This window comes from Bos indicus x Bos taurus, chromosome 26 (assembly GCF_003369695.1).
Source record: "Bos indicus x Bos taurus breed Angus x Brahman F1 hybrid chromosome 26, Bos_hybrid_MaternalHap_v2.0, whole genome shotgun sequence".
In the NCBI taxonomy this organism is placed as follows: Eukaryota; Metazoa; Chordata; class Mammalia; order Artiodactyla; family Bovidae; genus Bos; species Bos indicus x Bos taurus.
In genome coordinates, this window is record NC_040101.1 from 22,963,192 (window position 1) to 22,979,105 (window position 15,914).

Below are 15,914 nucleotides of genomic sequence, written 5' to 3' on the forward strand. Positions count from 1 at the left end.
AAGTCTCCCACTATTATTGTGTTATTGTTAATTTCTCCTTTCATACTTGTTAGCATTTGTCTTACATATTGTGGCGCTCCCATGTTGGGTGCATATATATTTATAATTGTTATATCTTCTTCTTGGATTGATCCTTTGATCATTATGTAGTGACCGTCTTTGTCTCTTTTCACAGCCTTTGTTTTAAAGTCTATACGCTTCTCTTCTTTTCACAGCTATTTGTAAGGCCTCCTCAGCCATTTTGCTTTTTTGCATTTCTTTTCCATGGGGATGGTCTTGATCCCTGCCTCCTGCCCAATGTCATGAACCTCCATCCATAGTTCTTCAGGCACTCAGTCTATCAAATCTAATTCCTTGAATCTATTTCTCACTTCCACTGCATAATCATAAGAGGTTTGAGTTAGGTCATACCTGAACGGTCTAATGGTTTTCCCCACTTTCTTCAATTTATGTCTGAATTTGGCAATAAGGAGCTCATGATCTGAGCCACAGTCAGCTCCCAGTCTTGTTTTTACTGACTGTATAGAGCTTCTCCATCTTTGGCTGCAAAGAATATAATCAATCTGATTTCGGTGTTGACCATCTGGTGATGTCCACATGTAGAATCTTCTTTTATGTTGTTGGAAAAGGGTGTTTGCTATGAGCAGTGTGTTCTCTTGGCAAAACCGTTAGCCTTTGCCCTGTTTCATTCTGTACTCCAAGGCCAAATTTGCCTGTTACTCCTATTTCTTGACTTCCTACATTTGCATTCCAGTCCCCTATAATGAAGAGGACATCTTTTTTGGATGTTAGTTCTAGAAGGTCTTTTAGGTCTTCATAGAACTGTGCAACTTCAGCTTCTTCAGCATTACTGGTCGGGGCATAGACTTGGATTACTGTGATATTGAATGATTTGCCTTGGAAATGAACAGAGATCATTCTGTTGTTTTTGAGATTGCATCCAAGTACTGCATTTCAGACTCTTTTGTTGACTATGATGGGTATTCCATTTCTTCTGAGTGATTCTTGCCCACAGTAGTAGATATAATGGCCATCTGAGTTAAATTCACCCATTTCAGTCCTTTTTAGTTCACTGATTCCTAAAATGTCAACATTCGCTCTTGCCTTCTCCTGTTTGACCATTTCCAATTTGCCTTGATTCATGGACCTACCACCCCAGGTTCCTATGCAATACTGCCCTTTACAGCATCGGACTTTACTTCCAACACCAGTCACATCCACAACTGTTATTTTTGGCTCCATCTCTTCATTCTTTCTGGAGTTATTTCTCCACTGGTCTCCAGTAGCATATTGGGTACCTACCAATCTGGGGAGTTCATCTTTCAGTATATAGTACAGGAATTCCTGTTTTGTTGAAACATATAGTATAGGAATTCCTTTTTATCGTTGTCTACTATTTCATTTAACTGATTTGTATTCAATGAAAGAGACTGTGTAAGGTCTCTTACACAGTGTGAAGTGGGGGTAGGGCACTGAGATGTCCTTGATGGTCACAAGGCCTACTCTGCAAGGAGAGAAGGGGGGGAAGGTATATGGTCCTGGGACAAAATCATGTTAGGTCAAAGTCTGGTCAAGCAAAGCTTCTTTTTAAGAAAAGCTTCTTGAAAATGTAATATTTGGATTGGGGCACGGTTTTAATAAGCAAAAGGGGAGGGGAGAACACCCCAGGAGAAAGACTGGCTGAAGATGGGAATGCAGGAGAGGACAATGTCTGGTACAACCTGAATGCAGAAGATTTCAGAGAAGGTGACAAGAAAAGGAGGTTGAAATAAGGACTGGTGTAAGGTCCCAGTGTTACAGGATGAGTTCGTTTGAGGTCAGTCTTTGTGTTTGATAATGAGATTTGAGAGTTTTAGATCCTCCCTGTGGTTTGGCCCAGTTAATGGCTCGCATAAGGTCTCCAGGCTCATCCACCAAGACAGGAGAGTGGAAACTGTCCCAGGTGGACTTCAGAACCTCGAAGCCAGGCTGTCTTCTCTCAGAACAGGAAAGTTTCCTCTGGTGGGACAGTTGTTCAGACTGTCACATTGATTCCATGTGCCCAGGCCATATTTGATAGGGGAACAAACAGAAGGAACATTTTCTGCAATAATCACACACACCTTCACTATTTCCCAAGAAGGATGAGGAAAAATGAGCTGCAGCTCCTTGCAAACGAACACAATTCTTCTAGCTTATAGATGAGCACATATTCATTCCAGTCAGAGAAGTGGTCCCTGATACAGTTTAAAATACCCCTATCCTTTCACATTTAAATTACAAAAGCTAGTTAATTTGGCTAATTAACTGTTGGTGGTGAAAAAAAAATCTAAACTTTAATTTTCACATATGAGTTCCTGATAATAATCATCAATCTCAAGGGGGGGTGGGGAAAAACAAAACCAACCTCAGTTAAAAATAGTGTTGTCATAAGAAGAGAAACTTCAAAACAACTTTTTTCCTCAAATAGTTGTATTGAATATTTAAAATAAATTTGTTGAAAAAGAATCTGAACATGAAAATCAATGAGGAAATGAACACAAAAACCAATCATACTCCCTCCACCTAAAAAAGAACCTCTGTAGACATTCTGGGTAAGTCCTTACAGTATTATCCACTACATGTGTATTTCCCATTAAAAATACTCCTGTGCTCTGCTGAAATACTTTTAACTTTGTCTAAAAATTAGATTAAAATAGACATTTTCATATTAATTATTATACTGTTATAACATCATACATTTAAAAAGTGAATATGTTTTAATGTAGACTGCTTAGACGCACGCATTCATAATTTAACCCACTGAAAATTGTGGCAAGAGAGATGGTAACAGTTCCTCATTCATTTTGATGTATTTCTTCAAACTCTTCTGGACCAGCAGCATAGAGATATCTTTGCTCAGTTATAAAAACATGATGAGCAATAGCTTCCAACATGTTTAAAAAATGACAACCTAAAACAAACACCTGAACAAACTTAAAAACAAGAAATAAAGTTCACGTAACTTCAAAGAGTGTCCTCCTGGAGTGATAGGGGGACCCTGAACTCCCCTATTATCATTCTTGATTGTAACTGAACTCTTCAAGAATTTTCTTTCTATCTGGGGTCATTAGAGGAAGAACTCCAGCTCTAAAAGCCTGACCTGAGGCAGGTGACTAGTGGGAACACTCCCAGGGCTGCACATTAACTTCACAAAGAACATTTAATGATTAAAATAACAGCTGTTTTTATAGTACTTCTTTTCTTATAGCAGCCAACATACTGGGCTACAGATTTTAATGTCATTTGAATCTGGATTTGTATGAGAGTAATAAGTATGTTCCTATAAGGCTGTAGGTGATTTAGAATTTAAAAAATTGAATTATACTTAAAATATACACTAATAACTCAGTCTTTGAAGAAACCCTGCAGTGTATTCCCTGAAATCTCAGAGAATCCTTGATTCTGTGAATAACTATGGTTCTTGAAAACTTGCTGCATTGTTTGTGTCATTCAGCATTTTCATATTGAAGGAGAGTAGTCTGTGGTTTTCTTTTAGGTCAGTTTAGTTCATTAATATTTATAAGACTCTTCATTTTATTTATTTTTTTTAATTTGAGATTCTTCATTTTAAAAGGTAAAGGACATGGAAGCAACCTAGATGTCCATCAGCAGATGAATGGATAAGAAAGCTGTGGTACATATACACAATGGAGTATTACTCAGCCATTAAAAAGAATTCATTTGAATCAGTTCTAATGAGGTGGATGAAACTGGAGCCTATTATACAGAGTGAAGTAAGCCAGAAGGAAAAACACCAATACAGTATACTAACGCATATATATGGAATTTAGAAAGATGATAACAATAACCCTGTGTACGAGATAGCAAAAGAGACACTGATGTATGGAACAGTCTTATGGACTCTGTGGGAGAGGGAGAGGGTGGGAAGATTTGGGAGAATGGCATTGAAACATGTAAAATATCATGTATGAAACGAGATGCCAGTCCAGGTTCAATGCACGATACTGGATGCTTGGGGCTAGTGCACTGGGACGACCCAGAGGGATGCTATGGGGAGGGAGGAGGGAGGAGGGTTCAGGATGGGGAGCACATGTATACCTGTGATGGATTCATTTTGATATTTGGCAAAACTAATACAATTATGTAAAGTTTAAAAATAAAATAAAAAAATAAAAGGTAAGTCTTTGTTTCTTTTGTACCCCCTGAGATTCTTTCCAGAAATGTGATTATTTTCAGTTGACATAACTGTTAATATCATGCTAAATATTTCATATATTCATATTATAGATTATATTTGGGAAAGTGGATTGAAAATGGAGCCAATTAGCACACCTATTTACCATGGTTTGAGAGCAATGCAGAGCTGCTGTTACTATCACATCAACAAAGATATCCTGGTTCCCAACTGTGAGAGGACAAAAACATGCTCACACAAAGGAAAGCATTAGGAGGGTTAAGAACCAATGACACAAAGTCAGTTCTTAGATGTATTGACTTTTACATTATTTGCTTCTGTTGGAAAAAAATAGACAAAAGAGAAAAGATGAGCATAGAAAGATGCCAAAAAACATATCTTTTAGAAAACTGTCATAAATTATTCAATGAATAGTAGGCATTTAGATTTAATTATGGAACAAACTTCAAAACAGAAAACCATTGTAGAACTTTTTTATTATTTTAGGATTGTGCTACCATAAATACACAGATTTCTATTGAAATGGGTCACATTTCCACCAGTCCATTATGAAGAATGCAAAGTATCCTTAACAGCGTGCTGCTGCTAAGTCACTTCAGTCATGTCTTACTCTGTGCGATCCCATAGACAGCAGCGCACCAGGCTCCCCCGTCCCTAGGATTCTCCAGGCAAGAACACTGGAGTGGGTTGCCATTTCCTTCTCCAATGCATGAAAGTGAAAAGTGAAAGTGAAGTCGCTCAGTCGTTTCCGACCCTCATTTCAAGAAATGTGCCTAGGATACTGTGAACCATACCTGATATTGAAGGTTGAACAAAAAATAAAACATTTTATACTTTTATTATAATATTAGAAAAAAATCATATATGAAACAGCACATCTTTAGTATAAATACACTTAGTAAATTCACCCCCAAACCCATGCTACATCAAAAAAGAAATCAGTTTCTAGCTGGGAATTGGACCATAAAGAAGGCTGAGTGCTCAAGAATTGATGCTTTTGAACTGTGGTGTTGGAGAAGACTCTTGAGAATTCATTGGACTGCAAGGAGATCAAACCAATCAATCCTAAAGGAAATCAATCCTGAATATTCATTGGAAGGACTGTTTTTGAAGCTGAAATTCCAATACTTTTGGCCACCTGATGTGAAGAGCCGACTCAGAGAAGACCCTGATGCTGGGAAAGATTGAAGGCAGGAGGAGAAGGGTTGACAGAGAACGAGATGGTTGGATGGCATCACTGACTCAATAGACATGAGTTTGAGCAAAATCCGGGAGATGGTGAAGGACTAGGAAGCCTAGCATGCTGCAGTCCATGGGGTCACAATGAATCAGACATGACTGAGCGACTGCACAACAACAAAAGCTGGGAGTTGGTTGCAGATTTATCCCAGATCATGTGTCCTTTCTCCCCTCCTGCATGGTTTCATCATCAGTTGCCAGAGGAGGATGCTACCTCACAGAAAGCCTTTCTTCTAATCACCGTGGGCTTCAGGCAGTCATGAAGCAGCGCTTGCATCCAGACAGACTGTGAGTCTTCCCAGCCAATGTGAAATGCATTTATGCTATATTTTGGGTTGGTCAAACATTACATTACATCATATGGAAAAAAAACAAATAAACTTCTTGACCATCCCAATACTTTCTTTTGACAAACACATAGCAGTTACAAATATATATATATAGTTATGAATCTTCAGTTATTTCTGATTATTTTGCATAAGCTCTGTGAGCCCTATGATTTGTTTACCTTTGTAAATCCTGTCAATCAGGCTGACAACTGGGAAGGTAGGTGTTGCAAATGGGTAGCTAACTCTAATCAAGAGACAATGTTTTCTCTAGAAGCCCAGAACAACAATATGGAGCAGAGCAGAGCACAGGGTCCACCCCCAGGGCCTTAGGAAGAACAACTGACTGAAAATTTCAGCCTAGAGGCCTGGCAGCACTGACCTCAGGAGGAAATAAAGACCCAGTTTTGGAGGCCATATGATGCCTAGAGCCTAAGATTATCTCACGGTTTGAGAATGGCTTGATTTAAGGCTAATTCCATTCAAAATGTTTTATACCATTCCTGATAGGTGCTTATGGCAACTCCTTGAAGTCACGGGCTATATATTTAATGTTCCTAACTGATGTATCAATGTTCAATATCTGGAGGGACTCCAAGTGTATGGGCTGGTGGACTGATGTGGACTTAAAAAAAAAAAAAAAAAAACCTTTTACTACAGAAGGAATAACCAGTGTAATACCTTTTATGCTTTACTCTTACCCTCAGCCAGATGTGTCCAAATAAGTGAATCAGAGATCCTCGAAGTTTCTCAGGGCTTCACTCAATGGTCTGGCTTCCTAGGGCTGTTGGGGCAGAAAATGCCACTAGTCATGATGTTATTATATTTTATTAGGATTTTTTCCTACGTTGAGTGGCTGAAACAAGGAGTTAGGTTAAAAAAATAACTTTATACTAATATCTGCTTACACGGTAAATCATCTTATGTATGTATACATACATAAGTATTCTGAGACGTGCCCACTGACACTAAAGAGAGGTTCCCACATCATATTATAAAAAGAGAAAAACACACAGGAAAAAAGTAAAAAGCAAAGGACTGCTCCCTCTCGGACATGCAAATAATGAGAATGTAGAGGAAGGAACTTCACATTCAAGCTGCACCTGCATGCCCACAATATTCTCACTAAGTGAAGAGTATCAGAGGAAGAAAATGGGAACATATATTTAAAAAACACCTCATCAAATGCATCTATTCATAGCCAGTAAGCACGTGAAAAGATGCTGAAAATCATGTCATCAGAAAAAGGCAATTTAAATCACAGCTAAATACCACTTCACACCTACCAGAATGATTAAAATAAAGAGACATGTTTGAGAGAATCTGTAGAAACTGGAACCCTCTGCTGAGAATATAAAAGGCACAGTTATGTTGATAGCTTCCGAAAGAGTTAAATATTATATAAACTCCTCATAGTAACCACTTATGGTGACAATTGTGTTTATATGACATGTGCTAAAAAGGAATACCTACAGAAACAAAATGTAAAGAGTGGCTGCCTGGGGCTAGAGGTGGCAATGGGAAGTGTGCAAATGGGCACATAGGATCTTTTGAGGGGAGATGGAAATGTTCTAAAATTAGATTGTGGTAAAAGTTGCAAAACTGTAAATTTTCTGAAAATCTTTGAAATTATACACTTAAAATTGAAGTACTTTATGGTATGTAAATTATATCTAAAAAGCATAAGATTAAATAACTGTGTTATAATCCAAATGTTTGTAAAAGCAGAAATTAATTACTTCTCTATCTACATCAAACCAAAGCTGAGCCAAAAATGTCAAATGTATATTAATACCTACAAATTATGTATTCATATAACTACACAGATATTTAAAAATACTAAAAACTCTTTGCAGTATTTTGATGGGTTTTGCTTTGAAAAGTTTAGAGTAATGTATCAAAATAAATTTAATATTTAAAAAGTGACTACTGTTTTTCTCAAAGCAATTCCATCATAATCATCATTATTATCACATTTAATAACCATTGTATGTATTAACCTAACAAACAATGCAGCCGTGGGAACCCATTCAAGGACACTTGTAGATGTAATAACCTAAATATTCATCTGACATCTTCATTCAAGATATCTCTTCCAAGATTAAAAAGGATTACCTCCTGAGGCAACACATTTAATGGCACTCTGAATCCCAGGAAAACATTTTCAAGTTTCTAACAAATATCTTTACTTGCATGCTCTAGAGCAATGTTTTCCGATAAAACTTTCTGCAATAATATAAATTTTTTATAATCTATGGTCCAATACAATGACCACCCCCTAGCAACATGTTACTGTTAAGAATCTGAAATGTGGCTAGTGGACATGAGGTCTTGAGATTTAATTTTAATTAATTCTAATGAATTTAAATTTAAGTAACTGTGTATGGCTAATGGTTACCATATTGGATAGCACAGGGCCAGAAGTCCATCCAATTTAAATGAATAAGGAAAACTAAAGTCCTACTCCTTCTTGAAAAATCTACTTATTCTCTTGTTTTACTCCCCATCTCAATGAAAGTTACAATCATTCATCTGTTCCAGAAATCTTGGAGTCATCCCAGAGATGACTTGCCATCTGCTTGCCATCTGTCATCCAACCCTAGAAATTCTCTACCTTCAATATGACTCTTTATTCTTGTCTGCTCTCTGTATTTTACTGCTTCTTTTTCATGCTTTTTTATTTCTCACCTCATCTTGTATCAGTCTGTTTTGTCTCTATGTCATTTATTTCACTAGCCTACACCCTCTGTCTCTGCATGACTGCCACAGTAACTTTTACAAGGCATGTCTGAACATGCCTTCCTACTCTTGAAATCCTTCAGTGTCCTCCACTGTATTCTAGACAAAATCTAAATTTTATTTGAGCTTCTTCATTATGTGGCCCCTCCTGTAATTGTCATTATTCAGCTCTGCTCCCTCACACCATTTGCACAGGTTGTCCTCTTACATCATATTATAGATTGTCTTCTATGTTTTTATAGGAAAGGCAGGAATCACAGACAAGAATAAGTGATCTAGATGCAGACTGTGGGGGTTTAAATGTTTGGTCCCCCACTTAGCTTCTCTTAGGTCACACTTCTTAAGCTGTATGAATGGGATAATAACAGCAAATACCTCTTAGAGTTAACAATATAATGCTCATAAAGCATAAACTTGTGTTAGAGGTTAAGTATGCATTCCATGAATGTTTGCTATTGTTATTAATATTCTTGACTTGTCCATCGCATGGATCACTATTTATATTTCAAGATTCAGATACCACATTGCCAAAGATATCATTTGTAATGGCCTTCTTTCTCCCAATCAATTTGTCATCCTAAGCTATAATTCTTTAATTAAATCGGCATGCAGTTTCATGACTCAATGTATAGAGGATATTGTTACGTTTTTATATTTACCTCTTCTACAAAGCCTATAAACAATTCAGGATAACTCACTTGTGCCAACATCTAATCTACTACAGATATTTAATAAATATCACCTTCCCATATGAAGTTAGAAAAACAGTACAGTTTTTTAGGGACGAGCATGTTTTGGTTCAGTTGCAAAGTCATGTCTAACTCTTTGCGACCCTGTGAATTACAGTATGTGAAGCCTGCTAAGAGACCGAAATTTCTAGTATTGATGGAGGTTAATTATTCAATACGCTTCCAGGTCAGTTGTTGAAATGTGTAATCTACCGGTACAGCTTTGATTACATTGGACAACCTGTAACTCAAGCATCGAACAAGGTCCCTAGATCAAAAAGCTGGAATGCAGCCAAACTTGGGTCAGACTAGGTACAGCTGATTTTGCTCTAGGCTATTCATTTAATTCCAAAACAAGTCTTCATTAGAATCCTAACTGGGGAGAAAAGCACTAACTATGAATTTTCTCTGATATATATAGCCCCTAAGAAGTCAACATGTGAGCAGATATGAGAGGATACCCTCATCAAGTCAAGATATAATTTCCTCAGTTTTGTAGAAGATGTTATCTTGCCAAAGTAGCTCTAAACTCAGCATCTTACCAGTTTTGAAATGTTTCTCTTCTACCACAATTACACTGCCATAGTGAAGGACAGTATATTGAAACTTTGGTGGTTACTTCTATATACTAACAAGATTAAGCTATGTTGTTTATTTGCTAAGTCATGTCTGATTCTTTGTGACCCCATGAAAGGCAGCATAACACAATTCCCCGTCCTTCACTATCTCCCTGAGTTTGCTCAAATTCATGTCCATTGGGTCAGTGATGCCATCCAACCGTCTCAATCTCCGTAACCCCCTTTGCCTCTTGTCCTCAATCTTTCCCAGCATTAGGGTCTTTTCTAAGGAGTCAGCTCTTTGCATCAGGTGGCTAAATTACTGGGGCTTCAGCATCAACATCAGTCCATCCAATGAATATTCCAGGTTGATTTCCTTTAGGATTGGCTGGCTCCATCTCCTTGCAGTTCAAGGGACTCTCAAGAGTCTTATCCAGCACCACATTTCAAAAGCATCAATTCTTTGGCCTTCAGCCTTCTTATGGTCCAATTCTCACATCCATACATGATTACTGGAAAAACCATAGCTTTGACTATACAGACCTTTGTTGACAAAGTGATGTCTCTGTTTTTTAATATGCTTTCTAGATTTTTCATAACTTTTCTTCTAAGGAATAACTGTCTTTTAATTTCATGGATGCAGTCACCATCTGCAGTGATTTTGGAGCCCAAGAAAATAAAGTCTGTCACTGTTTCCACTTTTTCCCCATATATTTGCAGTGAGATGATGGGACTGGATGCCATGATCTTAGCTTTTTGAATGTTGAGTTTTAAACCAGCTTTTTCACTCTCCTCTTTCATCTTGACCAAGAGGCTCTCTAGTTCCTCTTTGCTTTCAACCATTAAAGTGGTATCATCTGCATACCTGAGGTTGTTGATATTTCTCCCCACAATCTTGATTCGTTTGTGATTCATCTAGCCCAATGTTTCACATGATGTGCACTTTATATAAGTTAAATAAGCAGGATGAAAATATACAGACTTGACGGACTCCTTTCTCAATTTGGAACCAGTCATTTGTTCCATGTCCAGTTCTAACTGTTGCTTCTTGACCTGCACACAGGTTTCTCAGGAGATAGGTAGGGTGGTCTGGTATTCCCATCTATTTCAGAATTTCCCACAGTTTGTTGTGATGCACACAGTCAAAGGCTTTAGCCTAATCAATAAAGCAGAAGTTTATGTTTTTCTGGAATTCCCTTGCTTTTTCTGTTATTGAACAGATGTTGGCAGTTTGATTTCTCGTTCCTCTGCCTTTTCTAACCAAGCTTGTAAATCTGGAAGTTTTAGGTTCATGTACTGCTAAGGGAGTACATCCTAGCTTGAAGAATTTTGAGCATAATCTTGCTAGAGTGTGAAATGAGTAAAATTGTGCAGTAGTTTAAATATTCTTTGGCATTGCCAATCTATGAGATTGGAGTGAAAACTGACTTTTCCACTCCTGTGACCATTGAGTTTTCCTGATTTGCTGGTATACTGAGTGCAGCACTTTAACAGCATTATGTTTTAGGAGTTGAAATAGCTCAGCTGGAATTCCATCACCTCCACTAGCTATGTTCATAGTAATGCTTCCGAAACCCCACTTGACTTCACACTCCAGGATGTCTGGCTCTAGGTGTGTGATCGCACCATCGTGGTTATCTGGGTCATTAAGACCTTTTTTGTACAATTCTTCTGTGTATTCTTGCCACCTCTTCTTAATCTCTTCTGCTTCTGTTAGGTCCTTGCCTTTTCTGTCCTTTATTGTGCCTATCTTTGAAAGAAATGTTCCCTTTGTATCTCTAATTTTCTTGATGAGATCTCTAATCGTTCCCATTCTATTGTTTCCCTCAATTTCTTTGCATTGTTCACTTAAGAATTCTTCACTTTCTTTCCTTGCTATTCTCTGGAATTCATTCAGTAGGGTATATCTTCCCCTTTCTCCTTTGCCTTTCACTTCTCTTCTTTTCTCAGCTATTTGTAAGGCCTCATCAGACAACAATTTTGCTTTTTTTGCATTTCTTTTTCTTGGGGATGATTTTGATCACCACCTTCTGTACAATATTATGAACCTCCAGATTGCCTGAAGATAGAATCTAATCCTTTGAATCTATTTTTCACTTCCATTGTATAATCATAAGGGATTTTCTTTAGGTAAAACCTGAATGGCCTAGTGGTTTTCCCTACGTTCTTCAATTTTAGTCTGAATTCTGCAATAAGTAGCTGATGATCTGAGCCATAGTTAGTTCCAGGTCTTGTTTTTGCTCACTGTATGTTGCTGTTGCTGCTGCTAAGTCTCTTCAGTTGTATCCAAATCTGTGTGACCCCATAGACAGTAGCCCACCAGGCCCTTCCATCTCTGGGATTCTTCAGGCAAGAATGCCAGAGTGGGTTGCCATTTCCCTCTCCAATGCATGCATGCATACTAACTTGCTTCAGTCATGTCCGACTCCATGCGACCCCCTGGACAGCAGCCCACCAGACTCCTCTGTACACAGGATTCTCTAGGCAAGAATACTGGAGTGGGTTGCCATTTCCTTCTCCAGCTAACTGTATAGAGCATCTCTATCTTTGGCTACATAGAATATAATCAATCTGATTTTGGTGTTGACCATCTGGGATGTCCTTGTGTAGAGTCATCTCTTGTGTTGTTTGAAGAGGGTGTTTGCTATGACTAGTGCATTCTGTTAGCAAATCCCTGTTAGTCTTTGCCCTGTTTCATTTTGTACTCCAAGGCAAAACTTGCTGTTATTTCAGGTATCTCTTGACTACCTACTTTTGCATTCCAGTCCCCTATGATGAAAAGGATATCTTTTTGTTGGTGTTAGTTCTTGAAGTTCTTGTAGGTCTTCATAGAACTGTTAGACTTTAGCATCTTCAGCCTTAGTGGTTAGGGCATAGGCTTGGATTATTGTGATGTTGAATGGTTTGCCTTGGAAATGAACCAAGATCACTCTGTTGTTTTTGAGACTGCACCCAAGTACTGCATTTTGGACTGTTTTGTTGACTATGAAGACATTACCATTTCTTACAAGGGATTCTTCCCCACAGTAGTAGATATAATGGTCATCTGAATTAAATTTGCCCATTCCAATCAATTTTAGTTCAACAATTCCTAAAATGTCAGTGTTTACTCTTGCCATTTCCTGCTTGACCACATCCAGTTTACTTTCAGTCATGGACCTAACATTTCAGGTTCCTATGCAATACTGTTCTTTACAGCACTGGTCTTTACTTTCACCATCAGACATGTCCACAACTAAGCGACATTTCTGCTTTAGTTTAGCCTCTTCGTTCCTTTTGGGGCTGCTTCTCCACTGTTCCTCATTAGCATATTGGATATCTACCAACTTGGTTGCTCATCTTCTGATGTCATATCTTTTTGCCTTTTCATTGTGTTCATGGGGTTCTTGAGCAAGAATACTGGTTTGCCATTCCCTTTTCCAGTGGACCATATCTTATCAGGTTCTGACTAGCAAGAATGTGCCCTTCAGCCACTCCACATAACTGGATGACATGCCTGGTGCCCTCCCAGTTATTTTATCAAATACTAACCTAAATGTTACTGTGAAGGTAATTTACAGATGTGATTAACATCTTCAATTACTAATTTTAAGTATAGGAAATTAGTCTCAACAGTGTGGGGTATCAAGACCTTAACAGTAAACAAACAAAAAAATGTTTCCTAGAAGGAATTATGTATCAAGATGCAACATCAATTCTGTCCTGAGCCTGACACCTTGTCTTATAGACCTCAGGCCAGCCAATCCCCAAAATCTTCTTCAAAATCCTCCCTCCATAAATGGATGGATGGATGGACAGATAGATAGACAGATAGGAGATGCCTATGTACATGTATTATGTATACCACTTTCTGTTTCTCTGGATGCCCATCAGCAGATGAATGGATAAGAAAGCTGTGGTACATATACACAATGGAGTATTACTCAGCCATTAAAAAGAATACATTTGAATCAGTTCTAATGAGGTGGATGAAACTGGAACCTATTATACAGAGTGAAGTAAGCCAGAAAGAAAAACACCAATACAGTATACTAACGCATATATATGGAATTTAGAAAGATGGTAACAATAACCCTGTGTACGAGACAGCAAAAGAGACACTGATGTATAGATCAGTCTTATGGACTCTGTGGGAGAGGGAGAGGGTGGGGAGATTTGGGAGAATGGCTTGAAACATGTATAATATCATGTACGAAACGAGTCGCCAGTCCAGGTTCGATGCACGATACTGGATGCTTGGGGCTGATGCACTGGGACGACCCAGAGGGAGGGTATGGGGAAGGAGGAGGGAGGAGGGTTCAGGATGGGGAGCATGGTATACCTGTGGCGGATTCATTTTGATGTTTGGCAAAACTAATACAATAATGAAAGTTTAAAATAAAAAAAAAAATAAAAAAAAAGAATAAGGTAATGTATCAAGGGGATGAATCTTTAAAGTATGGTTATCTTACAATATGTCCAGGAAGATTTATCACTACCTCAAGGCTCATTTTCAGAAATTTGATTTTGTACCCCAAGAATTTTGCATCTAACCTTTCTGATGATTCAGAATCACCTGACAAAAACTGGTACAACTATCTGAAGACACAGAAACTTGATAGACCCAGTATGTGATTTTTGTTGTTAAGTCTTCCCATTTTATTTATCCTCTTTAAACCCTTTCCTGAACTATCCTATTTCCAACTTAACCTTAATTTCTAAGAACATGGGGGTTAGAAACATAGTTTCTAACAAAACCATGGAAAGACTTAACTCTTACAAATACTTAACTCTTACAAAAATGCATCTAATCCTTCCTACTTCTGCAAATGGATACTTGTACTATTGTTTATATAACAGTAGTATATCACCACCAGCAGCATATTTTTTATGGCTGTTTATACTAAACACAATGAAATATCCAAAAGAGAAATCAAAATGGCTCTACTCTATTCTTCATGTATACACTAATCAAATAGCTTATTGCACACGGGTAACAATCCAACATTTTATTATAATTAATAAATGCTTTTAGGAAAGAAAAAGCTGTTATAAGGCAATCTCAGTAAGTCCTTATTACCCCACAGTTTTACACGTAGGTTTATGTTTGATGACTTGATGACTTTTTATGTAATGATTTATTATACTGCACTGTTATGTTTATATCGAAGGAATTTTATAAAAAGTGAGAATCAATATGATTTAGGGAAAAAGCGATTGTGAATTTAACTTTCTATTTAAGTCAAAATAATACCATACATAGATAAGAACACAAGATATTCATACATGGTAGGATTTCCTCATTTATGTTCCAAGAACACTGACAAGTTTCTTAAACATGGCCTTTTTTTGTTGTTGCTACACATTTTTATAACTACAGCATATAAAACTCTTAGATCCGTTCCTTCTCTGGTCCTATAGCTCCACTGTTGGATGATTCCTGAGATGCTTTCTTGTGCTTTTATTTACATATCCCTCTCCAATTTGTGGACAAATAGATTTTAAACACTCATTGTTCTTAATTCAAAGAAAAAGTTATGGGAACCAAAGAACACCTAATGTGTCCATAAGTAAGTTACTGTATCTGATCTACTAACACATAGGCCTCTACTCTGACTGTCCTCTGATTTTAAAAGTGTGATCATATGAAGAACAGATCTATGGACTATAGCATCAGAGGCAAGATACTGGGGATGGTTTGGGAATAGCCTTGGCTCTTCACAGTGTGGAGATTTTTTCTAATACAAAACTGAATACTTAAAAGCTAAATCATGCAATAGATTCATGATGAACTAAATCACTACTTTGGAGAGTGAAAAAGTTGGCTTAAAGCTCAACATTCAGAAAACCAAGATCATGGCAACCAGTCCCACCACTTCATGGGCAATAGATGGGAAACAGTGGAAACAGTGTCAGACTTTATTTTTCTGGGCTCCAAAATCACTGCAGATGGTGACTGCAGCCATGAAATTAAAAGATGCTTATTCCTCGGAAGGAAAGTTATGACCAACCTAGATAGCATATTAAAAAGCAGAGATATTACTTTGCCAACAAAGGTCTGTCTAATCAAGGCTATGGTTTTTCCTGTGGTCATGTATGGATGTGAGAGTTGGACTGTGAAGAAGGCTGAGTGCCAAAGAATTGATGCTTTTGAACTGTGGTGTTGGAG